Source organism: Symphalangus syndactylus, chromosome 4, assembly GCF_028878055.3.
Source record: "Symphalangus syndactylus isolate Jambi chromosome 4, NHGRI_mSymSyn1-v2.1_pri, whole genome shotgun sequence".
Taxonomy (NCBI): domain Eukaryota; kingdom Metazoa; phylum Chordata; class Mammalia; order Primates; family Hylobatidae; genus Symphalangus; species Symphalangus syndactylus.
Window position 1 is genome coordinate 110,307,217 of NC_072426.2, and position 13,798 is coordinate 110,321,014.

General features: G+C 40.3%; 1 long non-coding RNA gene across 1 annotated transcript in view; it reads right to left on the reverse strand.

Annotated features, from left to right (window-relative positions):
• Positions 1-2,839: 2,839 nt before the first annotated feature.
• The window catches only part of LOC134736419 (uncharacterized), a 73,281-nt gene continuing 62,322 nt past the window's right edge, over positions 2,840-13,798 (reverse strand). Inside the window, exon 2 of the long non-coding RNA XR_010120424.1 lies at positions 2,840-3,045. This is a non-coding gene — a long non-coding RNA (uncharacterized lncRNA). The remainder of the gene's footprint in view (positions 3,046-13,798) is intronic.

Below are 13,798 nucleotides of genomic sequence, written 5' to 3' on the forward strand. Positions count from 1 at the left end.
GCTGTGGGACAAGAGCCCAGACCTCATTGAACCCCAGGGGCAAAAGGAGACTGAAACACTACTGTATAAATCTTGATGGAATCCCTGCAACAGAGGGCAGGCACAGTTTACTCTTTCTAGGTGTGTTTTGTAGTTATCAGATCTTTCACCTTTTGGTGAAACATGCAATCACACCTTAGCAGATCTCTTTCACCTTCTGGTGAAACATACAAGTAAAACTCACCTTCCAGTGAAACATGCAAAACTATAAAACATGCAATTTTAAAAAAATTGCAGTATGAGTTAAATTATCATGCATTACTTGTGAAATGAAGAGTAAATTTTAAATATACACATTGTACCTCTATGAGCAAATAACATTTTTACCAGAAAAGCAAACTATTGTCAAAGATAATTCACATATTGCGTGTCCGTGCTCAACATAATTGTATTTTAAATTTCATAAGCCATATAACATCTCCATTGTTATAAAACCACTACAGGAGTAACTGCATACAAAGGTTTTTTATCATTTTTTTACGTGGTAAATACCAATGTGAACATGATAATGTTTTCAATCATCAGTGACCATGTTGGACATATCTTGAAAACACATTTACTTTCCACAACATCCATGTATACTGGGGTTGACAATTATACTGGTAGAAAACTGTTCCTAAGGCAGATTAAATTTAGAGTTTGTTTGTTTTTTGTTTTGTTTTACTTTTATTGCTTTTTAAGCCATGCAGCTGTGGGAGGCCTATTTGCATATTCATAGTCTTCCTTCAATCTGGTTTAGAATATGGAATTTTTGGCTCCCTAAGGCTATTTCTAATGGTTAGGTACACGGTAGCAAGTCTGACCACTGGCCTACTCTCATATTCAGCTAATTATGTCTCACAAGAAGATCTTGACACAGTCACAACATTTTGCAACTTGTCTTTTCTCCAGAACATTTAAAGCTTTTCTAGAATATTATGTATCCTGCTGCTGTGCCATTTGCCTGTGTTTAGTCAATTGAGAGACTTTAATGCATTATATTATGATGAAAGCAGGCCATGGTTGCCAACATGAAATAGCAACTGCAATACAGTGATATAACTTACATGAGAGCTTTATAAGTTTGATAAGTATGTCTGCCATGCCTATTTTTCTTATTTTACTAAACTGTGTCTTTAGAAGCAGATCTACAGACATTAATATTATTTTTAGCAATGAAAGTTTATATTTGTGAAATAGTTTTTAGAAAAGCATCTACTAGAATGCTAAAATAATTTTAAGTATTAGAATCTTGTAAATTACCAATTTTCTTTCTAGTTAAACTTACTGTGCTTACCAGGGCTAACTCCCTGCAAGACCTAGCAGAATGTGTTCCACATAATAGATAATCAGCAGATACTGATTGAATAAAACTGTTATGAGAATAATCAATAATTACTTCAAGCTTTAAAAATGCACTAGACTCAAAATGCTTAAAATTAATTATCCTATTTAGTGATCATAGCAGCGGTGAGAAATAAGTATGTACTATTATCATGCCCATTTTGAAGAGAAGAAAAACGCTACATAACGTGCTAAATGTAACAAAGAGAGTAGAGATAGGTTTTACACCCAGATTTTGATTTAGCTTCAGAACCCATGCTATGATAATGATTATGCCATATTACTTTTAAAATGTGAAAATATTTAAAAAATAAGAAGAGCTGGAAAACATGTTTTGTTTTTATTACAGAATAATCTTATACTGTAGAGCAGCATTGAACTTCTTGAAAAAGTTCCGTGGAACTGTTAAAAAAAAAAAATGCCTAGGCCGGGTCAAGGCAGCTTGGGTGTTTCCTTTAATGAATTTATGTTTAGGATTATGGGCATCAGACACACTTGCAATGAATTAGCAGGCGTGAACTTTCATAGGTTCTCACCATGAAGAAACTTTAAATAGAAAAAAATGTAAATGTTAAGTAACAACTCTCCCCTACAAATGCCCTCAATGCTAAAGTTTTTATGTTTTTAGGGTTATTCGTGTGTGACATATCAATCATGGAAAAGAATTATGGATTGTCTAGTTGCAAATCACCACTCAACAGATTTTTGTAAAACCTCATTATTTTGACAAGGTCCAACTTATCCTGAACTGTTATTTAAAATACATAAAATATACGTAATACATGGAGATGTGATTATATAGAGTAGAAATAAACCCTGTGACATTATATGACCCCTTGTGTTAATTTTGATAACAATATGCTAATTATTTGACCATACCTGAGTCATATGTCCTAGCACCGAAAGCATTTTCTCATTTAAAAGCCATCATTACTTGTAAAATTGACTATCGTGTAAACAATGTTATGCATTTGTTTCAGTTTTAGAATATCTCAATTTTATATGCTTTTAATGAAAATAAGATTCTTTTAAAAAATTGCTATTGATTTTTAAGGGGTGAGAGAGAGCAAATATTGAGAGTTTAAAGTAAGCAGTGACATGTCTAGATTTTTAAACAAGATTTTATAGCTATAACAAGGAGGTAGATATGGTTGACATGTGGATTTGAGGAATAAATCCAATGTAAGGAGAACAGAGGAGGAAGAGACACTGCTGTATTTAGCAGCTGGTTGTTTATTTAGAATTGATTACCTGAGCTAATCCCAACTGCTGTAGAATTGCTCAGTTAAAGGCTCTTTTGATGTGGGGTGATTTATCCTGATCCCTGAAATTATAAAGTATTTATGACGGCCTGGTAAATATAATTTTGGGATTTTAAAGAACAGAGTAAACAGGATCAGCTGCATTTGTACAATTCTGAGATTTCTAGTTGTCTCAGTTAGTCTGGGTAGCTATAACAGAATATCATAGACTAGAATGGCTTAAACAACATAAATTTATTTCTCATAGCTCTGGAGGTTGGGAAGTCCAAGATTAGGGTGCCACAAAGATTGAGTTCTGATGAAGGTCTTCTTCCTGTTTCACCAATGGCTGTCTTCTTGCTGTGCCTTCACATGGAGGAAAGTAGTGTAGAGGTGAAGGGAAAGCTGCCCCTTTGCCCTCTGAAGTTTCACTGAAAATCAACTGACAAAAGTTAACAGGAAAAAATGAATAGGAAATTTATTTTAATATGCATAGCACATGCCAATTGCAGCAGAAAAATTATTCAATAACCCAATAATTACTCAATAACTTAATTGGGTGTAGATGCTTATATACTTCTTTTTTTTTTCATAGGAGAAACGGAGATGGGGAAATATGGATGATTTTAAAGGAGATATTATTATTTTTAAGGGGATTCAATGGGCTTGGAGAACACACAGTGGCCTGGAACAACGTCTGTTGGGCCCACAAAGCAGACAATGGTTTGTGACAAAAGTCCGTCCAAGTGTAACAGACTTCAGTCTTTCTGCAAGATGGCTTAAGTTAATGAAAACTCAGAGGAGGAACCTAAAGTAGTTGTTTTCTTACTTGGTTGGTCTGAACTTTAAACAAATAAGAGAATATCATAGTAAACCTTTTTGTAGTATCTGCTGGCTTCTAAGAGTCTTTAATTTAAAATAATCAGCATACCAGGGTGCTATATTTGAGGTTTAAATTCCTTGGTCTTTAGCAGAGATGGAGGAAGCAAGCTCTTCCCTGTCTCTTGTTAGAAAGGCACTAATCCCAGCACTTTGGGAGGCCGAGGCGGGCGGATCACGAGGTCAGGAGATCGAGACCACAGTGAAACCCTGTCTCTACTAAAAATATAAAAAAAAATCAGCCGGGCGTGGTGGCGGGCGCCTGTAGTCCCAGCTACTCGGAGAGGCTGAGGCAGGAGAATGGCGTGAACCCGGGAGGCGGAGCTTGCAGTGAGCCGAGATTGCGCCACTGCACTCACTACAGCCTGGGCGGCAGAGCGAGACTCCGCCTCAAAAAAAAAAAAAAAAAAAAAAAAAAAGAAAGGCACTAATCCCATTTATGAGGGCTCTACCTTCATGACCTAATTTCCTCCCAAAGTCTCCATCTCTGAATACTATCACATTGCAGATTAGATTTTCAACACATAAATTTGAGGGGGACACAAACATTCAGTCTACAGCATTACTTCTTTTTGTTTAAATTGTCTCAACCATTGCATTGAAATACTGCAATCAAAATATGAAAGATTTTCTTTATTGAGCACTAGCTTACCTTCTTCTGAAAACAAGCATACATGCGGGCATGGTATTGTTGATTTATGTTTAAAACACCTAGGCAAATATATGTTAGGGTAGAGGTGTGACTACTGTGAAGGACTGAAGCATGTTTGGACTACTGGTCTGTGCATTTTGGAAAGGTTATAAATATCACTCATTACATGATGTACACCAATACAAAAGAGTGAAGTTGTTGCAGGGCATCTACTAATGGATTCATACTAACATTTATAATGGGTTGAGAAGTAATTTAGTCAAGTAGTGACAAACCTGACAAAAACAAGAAATGGGGAAAGGATTCCCTATTTAATAAATGGTGCTGGGAAAACTGGCAAGCCATATGTAGAAAGCTGAAACTGGATCCCTTCCTTACACCTTATACAAAAATTAATTCAAGATGGATTAAAGACTGACATGTTAGACCTAAAACCATAAAAACTCTAGAAGAAAACCTAGGCAATACCATTCAGGACATAGGCATGGGCAAGGACTTCATGTCTAAAACACCAAAAGCAATGGCAACAAAAGCCAAAATTGACAAATGGGATCTAATTAAACTAAAGAGCTTCTGCACAGCAAAAGAAACTACCATCAGAGTGAACAGGCAACCTACAAAATGGGAGAAAATTTTCACAACCTACTCATCTGACAAAGGGCTAATATCCAGAATCTACAATGAACTCAAACAAATTTACAGGAAAAAAACAAACAACCCCATCAAAAAGTGGGCAAAGGACATGAACAGACACTTCTCAAAAGAAGACATTTATGCAGCCAGAAAACACATGCAAAAATGCTCATCATCACTGGCCATCAGAGAAATGCAAATCAAAACCACAATGAGATACCACCTCACACCAGTTAGAATGGCCATCATTAAAAAGTCAGGAAACAACAGGTGCTGGAGAGGATGTGGAGAAATAGGAACACTTTTACACTGTTTGTGGGACTGTAAACTAGTTCAACCATTGTGGAAGTCAGTGTGGCAATTCCTCAGGGATCTAGAACTAGAAATACCATTTGACCCAGCCATCCCATTACTGGGTATATACCCAAAGGACTATAAATCATGCTGCTATAAAGACACATGCACACGTATGCTTATTGCGGCACTATTCACAATAGCAAAGACTTGGAACCAACCGAAATGTCCAACAACAATAGACTGGATTAAGAAAATGTGGCACATATACACCATGGAATACTATGCAGCCATAAAAAATGATGAGTTCATGTCCTTTGTAGGGACGTGGATGAAACTGGAAACCATCATTCTCAGTAAACTGTCGCAAGGACAAAAAACCAAACACCGCACGTTCTCACTCATAGGTGGGAATTGAACAATGAGAACTCATGGACACAGGAAGGGGAACATCACACTCCAGGGACTGTTGTGGGGTGGGGAGAGGGGGGAGGGACAGCATTAGGAGATATACCTAATTCTAAATGAGGAGTTAATGGGTGCAGCAAAACAACATGGCACATGGATACATACGTAACAAATCTGCACATTGTGCACATGTACCCTAAAACCTAAAGTATAATAATAATAAAAAAAAGAATTCTCTCATTTCCAATTATATAAGAGAAGCCAGCCTTCTGGGTCTGGGCCACCCATTCAATATGAGCCTTGACTGAGATTGTATCTCCGTTTGCAAGAAAAGCATCACTGTCCAGTGCTCCAGGATTAATCACCTGAAGGGCTTGGAAATAGGTTTCCTCTGTTTAGTGGAACTGGCAGCAAGAGACCCCATTTCACTGGGGAATTCATTTTCCCTATAGCTTTATTGGGCTTCTTAGTGTTGCAGTATCCTTGGGGTGTTGCTTTTCTCACCAGAAACCTGTGGCTGGTGGTACCTTTGCCTGAGTTTTGCTTGGGCCTGCTGGGCTCATCCCACTCACTTGGCCTGGAAGGCTGTGCATGGTTCACTCTACCATCCTGGATCCCATGCCTCCAAGAGACCGTGAGTCAGGCAGGGAGCTATGATGGGGGTGTGAGCAAGCCTGGGGTTTGGCCACTGCACAGTGCGACATGCTGGCTGCTGCCACTGGGAGGGCAGCTCCAGGTGCTGGCATAGTCACTGGCTCTGTGAGGCTGTGGTTGGACCAACAACACTGCAAGCAGTCTGGAATGGTGGTGCACTGGCGCCCAGAAGCTTGGAGATGCCAGGAACCGCAGGGCCCCAAAGAGGGAGTTACATTCCTGGCTCAGGGAGCTCCCAGGTGTAGGCTCCCTGAAGGGCCATAGCTTTTCTCTCCCTCTCTTTGCCCACAACGTGGCGAGCAAGGAGCATGTTTCAGCTCTGTTTGTGTTACAGAATGGCAAGCTCTTTTGTCCTTGCCATTCTGCAGGTCCCAATTTCTTGTCCTGTGACCAGGAAGAATGAGGTATGCAGACAAGTGGAGGATGAGCAAGAGGAAGAGGAGCTTTATTGAGCAATAGAACAGCTCAGAGGAAACCTGCAGAGGGTAGCTCCTCTCTGCTGGGCAAGTCACCCCAATGCGAGTTTAGCTCTAAGCAGAGAGGGCAGCTCTTCTCTGCAAGCAGGTCCTCACGACCAGTGTTCAGCTCTTAGCAGAGAGTGTAGCAGCTCCTCTCTGCAAGCAGGCTGTCTCAACAAGTGTTCAGTTCTCAGCAGAGAGGGTAACTCCTCTTTGCAACTGGCCATCCCCTCGTCTGCTCATCCCTGGTTGAGCCTAGGGCCTTCATGGCCTCAGAGGGGAGGACGTGTGCACCGATTGTTCCATGGGAGGCAATGAGTGGGCCCAGAAAAGGCTCCACAAGTTTCCACTCTGGTCCCTGGGACTGGCAGTCCAGCCCCCAGCCTTCAGGCCAACACTGGCCTGAAGGTGGAGCCTCACTGGGGACCTGCTCGCTTCCGCCAAGGAGCCTGTCTGCCTTCTGCTGTTGTTCACAGTGCCCAGGCTGCTTGCACCAAGAGCCACCTGCAGGTCAGTGCTGAGCTGCCCTCAGCACCCCTTTGGCTTCCCCCTGTGCTAGTCAGCACCCAAAGTCCAGAGAGGAACGAGGCAGCATGGGGCTAGCGTGTCAGTGCTGTCCCAAACGTTCTCACACCCAGCTGGGTTGTGAACAGCGCCTGCGCTCGGCCCCAACCCCACTCTGAGATCGGAACTGGAGTTGGGAGCAGGGAGAGGCCAGGAGCGGGAGCAGACACCCCGAGCCTGTGGGGGAAGGGGGAGCCTTCCTGGGCTCCTGAGGGTGCAGAATGCAGAGATGCCCGGGTCTTATTCCTGGGAAAGTGGGGCTCTCACCCACTTTGCAGAGCATGCAGGCAGCCCTAGCTATGCCTACCAGCAGCCTGGGGCAGGGGGCTCCAGGTCCTTGCTGTGCCTGGGCCGGCTTCTGGGGCAGGAGAAATATCGCCGTGAGCTCCCTCCACTCTGGGAGCGGATTCTGGGCCCCGGGCATGGCCATCCGGAGTGTCAGGCTTGGCGGTCACACTGATGCGGGGCGGACTCTGCGGATGCAGCCCAGGAAGCCCCAGCCCAGAGCCTTCTCCTGAGGCACAGGAACCCAGCGCCCTCGGTAAGGTGGAGGCGGAGGCCATGCCGCTGGCCAGGTCGCTGGCTGGCCCTCTGAAGCGGCGCGCCACTCCCACTTTCCGCCCTGGGCCGCCAAAGCACCGCACCAGCTCCACACCCCGCCACCCCGGGCCCGACCCCCAAGCTCCGCGTACAAGCGCGGCAGCGCCCCAAGCCCCGCTCCACCTTGGGGGCCCACCTCTGCCTGACTGTGCCGCTCCTCTGCTGGCAGGCAGCTGAGCCTGGACCCCACGCGTTGGCCCCCAGGATGGCGGGCTCCAGTGGGGCTTCCGCTTGTCCTTTGCTCCCGCCAGCACCCGGGAGCGCAGCACTGCCCCGGGCCGAGCTCGGCCTCCTCCCCTTACTCTCCCTGCAGCAGCGGCGGGCGAGAGTGGACCAGGGTCCAGTGCTACAGAGGCTCCTAACCTGGGAGCGGGTTCCATTTGGCCCAGCAAGGATGAGAGCGTTGCAGTCAGCCGCCTCGGGGACGCAGGGCACAGGGGACCCACTGCTGCCACTGCTGCTCCCGCAGCCTGGCGCCACTGCCCACACCTCCCCACTCAGGACAGCCATTGCTACAATCATTAGGAGGGCAGAACTTGGTGTCTTTGGTGACAGGCTTTAAGCCACATAAACCTTGCTTCCACCATAACGGGGCGACCATTTCAAGAGAATGCTTTAAGAAAATCACTTTTAGAAAATAATGCATATAATGCTGATTCTGACAGTGGCAAGAGAAGCGATGGTTGTGCTCCATCGTTTACACTCGAACTTTTGCCACCCTTGGCTTCACCTCAAATGATTGATTCAACCTGCATAGTGACCAGTGAGAAGTCATGGATGGGTTCCAATCTGCACCTCTATGCAAATAGAAAATGTCTTTCGTTCATACTAACATGTGGTTGAGGAGCACAAGTTGCTCATTATGTAGCACTTAGCTGAGACTTTTGAATCACTGTCTGATTGTAGATCGTTCTAGAAAAGAAGAAATGAAGGCGTCCTTATTTTGTAGCATACCAGCCACCTCTATCTTCCTTCTATAGAAGAAAGTGGATTGCAGATTTCCCTGTATCATCGTAAGCAGCACTGTGAAACATTCCCAGAAGAGTGATTAGAAAACTGTGATCACCACCGAGAGGACAGCCAATTTGCATCTCTCCTCCTCTCTGGCCATCAGGATGCAAGAAATACGACTCTTCTGATTTTTTCCCTAGGACACACCTTGGTTCATAAAAGTATTGCAGCTTTATGTAGAACCCAAATGGCTTTTTAATAGGCTTCCCAGGATTTCCCTAGAACACAGAATAGAAGGTGTCATTGGGGAAAGCTGTGCTTTCACAGCAGTGAATGGTGAAATCTGTGAATTCAGACAGCAGCTTATCCACAGTTAAGAAAAACATGATATTGTATTCATTATGTTTTTCTCTCTAGTGCCACATTCTTAAGCCTTAGGGACTGAAAAATGTCTCCTAGCTCAGTTTCTGTCAAAAATATCCTCTTGGTCTCTGGCAAAATTATGAAAATTTCTTGAAACAATTGTTTTTGAACAGGTCTAGATTCCACAAGAGCTAGCATATTAGGCTCTAAGGACACTGTAAAAAACAGTTGCTATAGTTTTATAATATTACGTCATACTTCAGCAAAACAGTTTATATAAAGATGTCTTAATGTTGATATTTTGTTGTAAATTGAACTATTGTAAACAATCCGAGCATTTTTGTGGTATTTCAGAATTTTTTCTTGGCACATATATTCACATATGTACAGTTATTGAGTCGAATATATAAAAATTTCAATAGATGTTGATATTGTAAAATTTTCCCCAAATATAGTACCAGTTTAAAATCCTACTTATGAAAAGAGTGCATGGTTCTCTTCGTCTTCAATAAATTTGCCTAGGGTCATTAAATATGTTTTATTTCACTGAGGAAGTATTTTTCTGCCCTTTAGAGTAACCATTACATTTTTACCTAGAAAAAACTTACTAAATATTTATTACTTTTGGTTTCTTCTTGATGGCATATATACTGATGACCTTACAATATTGTATATTTATTTGCAGTATTAGCATGCTGGCAGTAGTGCTGGCTTTATTGAGATGGACTAATCCACAGTGGAACATGTACATGGAAAGTTCAGGGAGAGCAGAAACTGAGGTTTTGAGGAAAAGAAAAGTTGAAGGGAAAGTTCTAGGACCTATGCCAAGAAGTCACGAAAATGGGGAGATTGAAGTTCATACACTGAGGGAAAAAGTGGGCCAAGGGCCTGAAGGTCTCAATGATACTAAAACAGTTACTTTAAATGAAAGAGGAAACCAGAAGAAATAATAACTATTTTCATTACAGGCTGGACAATGAAGTTTACATTTGTCGTCTGAGTACTTCTGGCGATGCTGAGGTTCATGGAGCTGTGATAAGAATGGAGTGCCAAAGTGAGGTGAGAGGGGAATCACTGGGAATGAAGTGAAGAGTATGGGGCTACTGGACATAACATATAATTCACATATTCAAGCTAATGGTAAAAGTTGTTGTGAAGTCTCTGTACCTGAAAACAAAGATAGATAGTAGAGAAATATTCAGATAGCCTAAACTTCAAAGCCTTTTTTCTCACAATGAGTAAACAATTATTTTGAAGCCATAATGGATAGTCACAAAAATGCCAGAGGGTCCTTCAAGCAAGGTGGGATGTAGAACATAAGATATTTTATAAGACTGCAAGCCAAATATTATGTGCAACATAGTGTAATATGAATTTTTCCAATTCTTTGTCAAGTAGAATTCATTTAAACATTTTTTGTGTCTGTCAAAAAACTACATGGGTGATTTTGCATTGAAAAACATTATGAGGCATATGATACCATCTGGTCCTTAATAGTGATGCTAAGTTTGATTATTTTATCTGGTGTCGTCTGTTAGATCCCTCTATTGAAAAGCAAAAATTTTCCTTTGGTATCATATAAATAATATGTAGGATGACCCTTAGAACCTGTATAAGTGGATTTTAACAACCCTTGATAATTTTCGAAGTCTATTTTCTTCCTACATCTTACTAATATTCTGTTAAGAAAGAGCTTTCCTCCTTCACAAATCTTTTTTTCGTCCTTTTTTTGTAGTAGGTCAATGAACTCATCCATAATGTGTTATAATTCAGTATGTTATAATTGGTTCTCTCACTATTTTTGTGGTGAACAATTATCTCTAATTTGGCCCATGGGGTCCCCTTTCTAGTTGGGTCCACTGTACTCTGACATGTCCCCATTTTTATTTTTTTAAGAATGTTTATGCTTTCAGGATCTCTTATTCATTTGGAGTCATTCTGTTAGATGTAGTGACAACTTTTCCTTTTTTAAAACAGTTGTTACAACATTGTTTACTAAAAATTAAATTTACTAATGAGAACCCTTTACCAGAGAGTTTATCATTGATTTAGTATATCAGTTCTTAAAATGAACTTTTCTTTTTTCATAAGAGATTATATTTTTGGGACTTAAGTTATAATTGGCCAACTTTAAATCAATATGTAGCCTTTATATGTAAAGAGAGCAAATATATATTTTGAAGGCATTGTATCCAATAATCAATTCCCCTTTCTCTCTTTCTTAATCTGTCTTTTTCTCAATCTTATTTTACATTTGATCTTAATCTTACAACAAATAGATACAAATAATAATGAGAAGAAATCAATTTTTTAGTCTTATTTATACCTATTTTGGTTCAAAAATTTTGAAAAACACTAAAATAAGTGTCACCTGTTTAAAATGTTATCTCATTTGCTTTAATGTCATGCCCCATCGTTTTGCATTTGTCTTAAATAATCTTACATTTCAAAAATGTTCTTCTACTTTAATATTGTCAAAATGATGTATTTCATGCTCACTAATTTTACTAGCATGGCGGGCAAAGGGGTCATTTTTTAAAATTTTAATTATCATGTAGAAAACTGTAAGAAGAATGCAATAGAAATGACTTTTTTTTGCTTTTGTTATTAAACTTTAAACTAGTAAGGAATTTGTACAGTTGTAGAGCAAATTAGCCAAAACTACTTTATTTGATTCTAATTGTAATTCTGTCTTTTGTAAACAAAGATGATAGTATTGACACAACATCTATAAATAAAGTATTATGTATGGCTTCCCAGCATGGTGATGGATTTTCATGGATTCATTCAACTTGTTTTAACCAGACTCTTTGGTGATTAACACAGCTTAAAACAAGTTAGTTTTTTTCAGAGCAAAGTATTTGGCTTGATTCAATCTGTGTCTCAACCAGCTGAACAAATTATATATTTATACATAGCTGGCTGTAAAATTAATTGATTCTGGAAAATTAAAAAAAATTAACTCATGAAAATTTGAAAGACTCTGAAATATTCATTGTAACATAATTATAAATGATTCATGGTAGAAGCTGAATTTTAAAATGTCCAACATAGTTAATTGGAAAAATATTAAGATTGTGTCAAATCTCTGGTTATAAAATGTTGATTTCAGGCCTGCAATCTTACATTAAGTTAGCTATGCTATTAGTAATTGTCCTACTCACTAAAGTATAGGAAATAATGTAATTGCCCAACAGCTATAAATAAATAAAGAAATAAAATGTATTTTAAAGTCTTTAATCTGAAAATTTAGGAAAAAATTATATAGTACCTTGTATTTATCACTAGGAGCCTCATTTGGTTTCTGTATTGATTCCACATCCCATTACAGTTTTTGAAGTAATGTGGATAAACTGATAATTCTAAACCAACAGTCCTAAAGATCAGATAAATTTTATCAACTACTTATTTCACTCTAAGGAATACTCTAACATTGTAAGAATTACAATGCTTTTCATGTATAGACTACACTGTTTGAGCACCTTGCCCCAAATGCAAGCCTCAGATACCACATTGGAAATTTGCTGGGAAGGAGAATGAAGCTAAAGTCTCCATACTCAGATAACCTGTGTATTTCTAATACAATGAAGAAAATTATGATGGCTGTGGGTGCTCAGATTCGGAACCTCCCAGGTTTTTAGCTTCCTTCTGGATTATTCTATTTTCTGTTGGCTCTACCATGTCATGTTGCATTCAGCTCACCAGAAAACAGTAAGAATTCTTTACAACCAGAAAAACAAACACAGAACAGGTAAATTTGAGTTAACTGATTTGAAAAGGTACTTAAAAATGCTTTTAAGTACCATGGATGTTTTCTATTCTTCTGAAGGAAGCACTCAGGAAGGATGCATATAAGTTACGAAAGGATGAAACAAACTCCAATTTAGTCAGCCATTTCATCAGTCTGAGGCCTTGGGACTTAGTGATGTGACTGACGTCACAGCAAAGTCAAGCACAATTGAAATATTAACATTGTTTTCCCTGACAAGTACTGAAACTAAATACTGATAGCTGATCTCACTGGACAGCTGATTCCAAAACAATAGAGGCATCTGTTAAAAATAACTCTACTATGTCTTTTTATTTCTTTAATCTTGCTATCTTTTTTTTTTTTTTTTTGAGACGGAGTCTCGCTCTGTCGCCCAGGCTAGAGTGCAGTGGCGCAATCTCGGCGCACTGCAAGCTCCGCCTCCCGGGTTCACGCCATTCTCCTGCCTCAGCCTCTCCGAGTAGCTGGGACTACAGGCGCCCGCCACCGCGCCCGGCTAATTTTTTGTATTTTTAGTAGAGACGGGGTTTCACCGTGGTCTAGATCTCCTGACCTCGTGATCCGCCCGCCTCGGCCTCCCAAAGTGCTGGGATTACAAGCGTGAGCCACCGCGCCCGGCCTAATCTTGCTATCTTTTAAACCTTGATAACATAATGTACCTTTCTTAATCCATAATAAGTACTTGGATATCTATTGCAGAAAGTTTGTAATTCATACATACAGATAACTTCACTGTTAAATGTGGTTCCTTCCGCCTTCCTTCCTTCCTTTCTTCCTTTTTCCCTTCCCTTCCTACATTTCTTCCTTCTTTTCTTTCTCTTTTTAATATTTTTTGGTTCTAAGATGAAATGGCAGCAGTGTGTAATAAAGGATCTGGGATCCATCAAGCTGTAAGTACTAAGCAGGAGTAAATGCATTAACAATGCATAATATTTACTGTAAGATTTATGATAAACCTAGGCGAAACTTT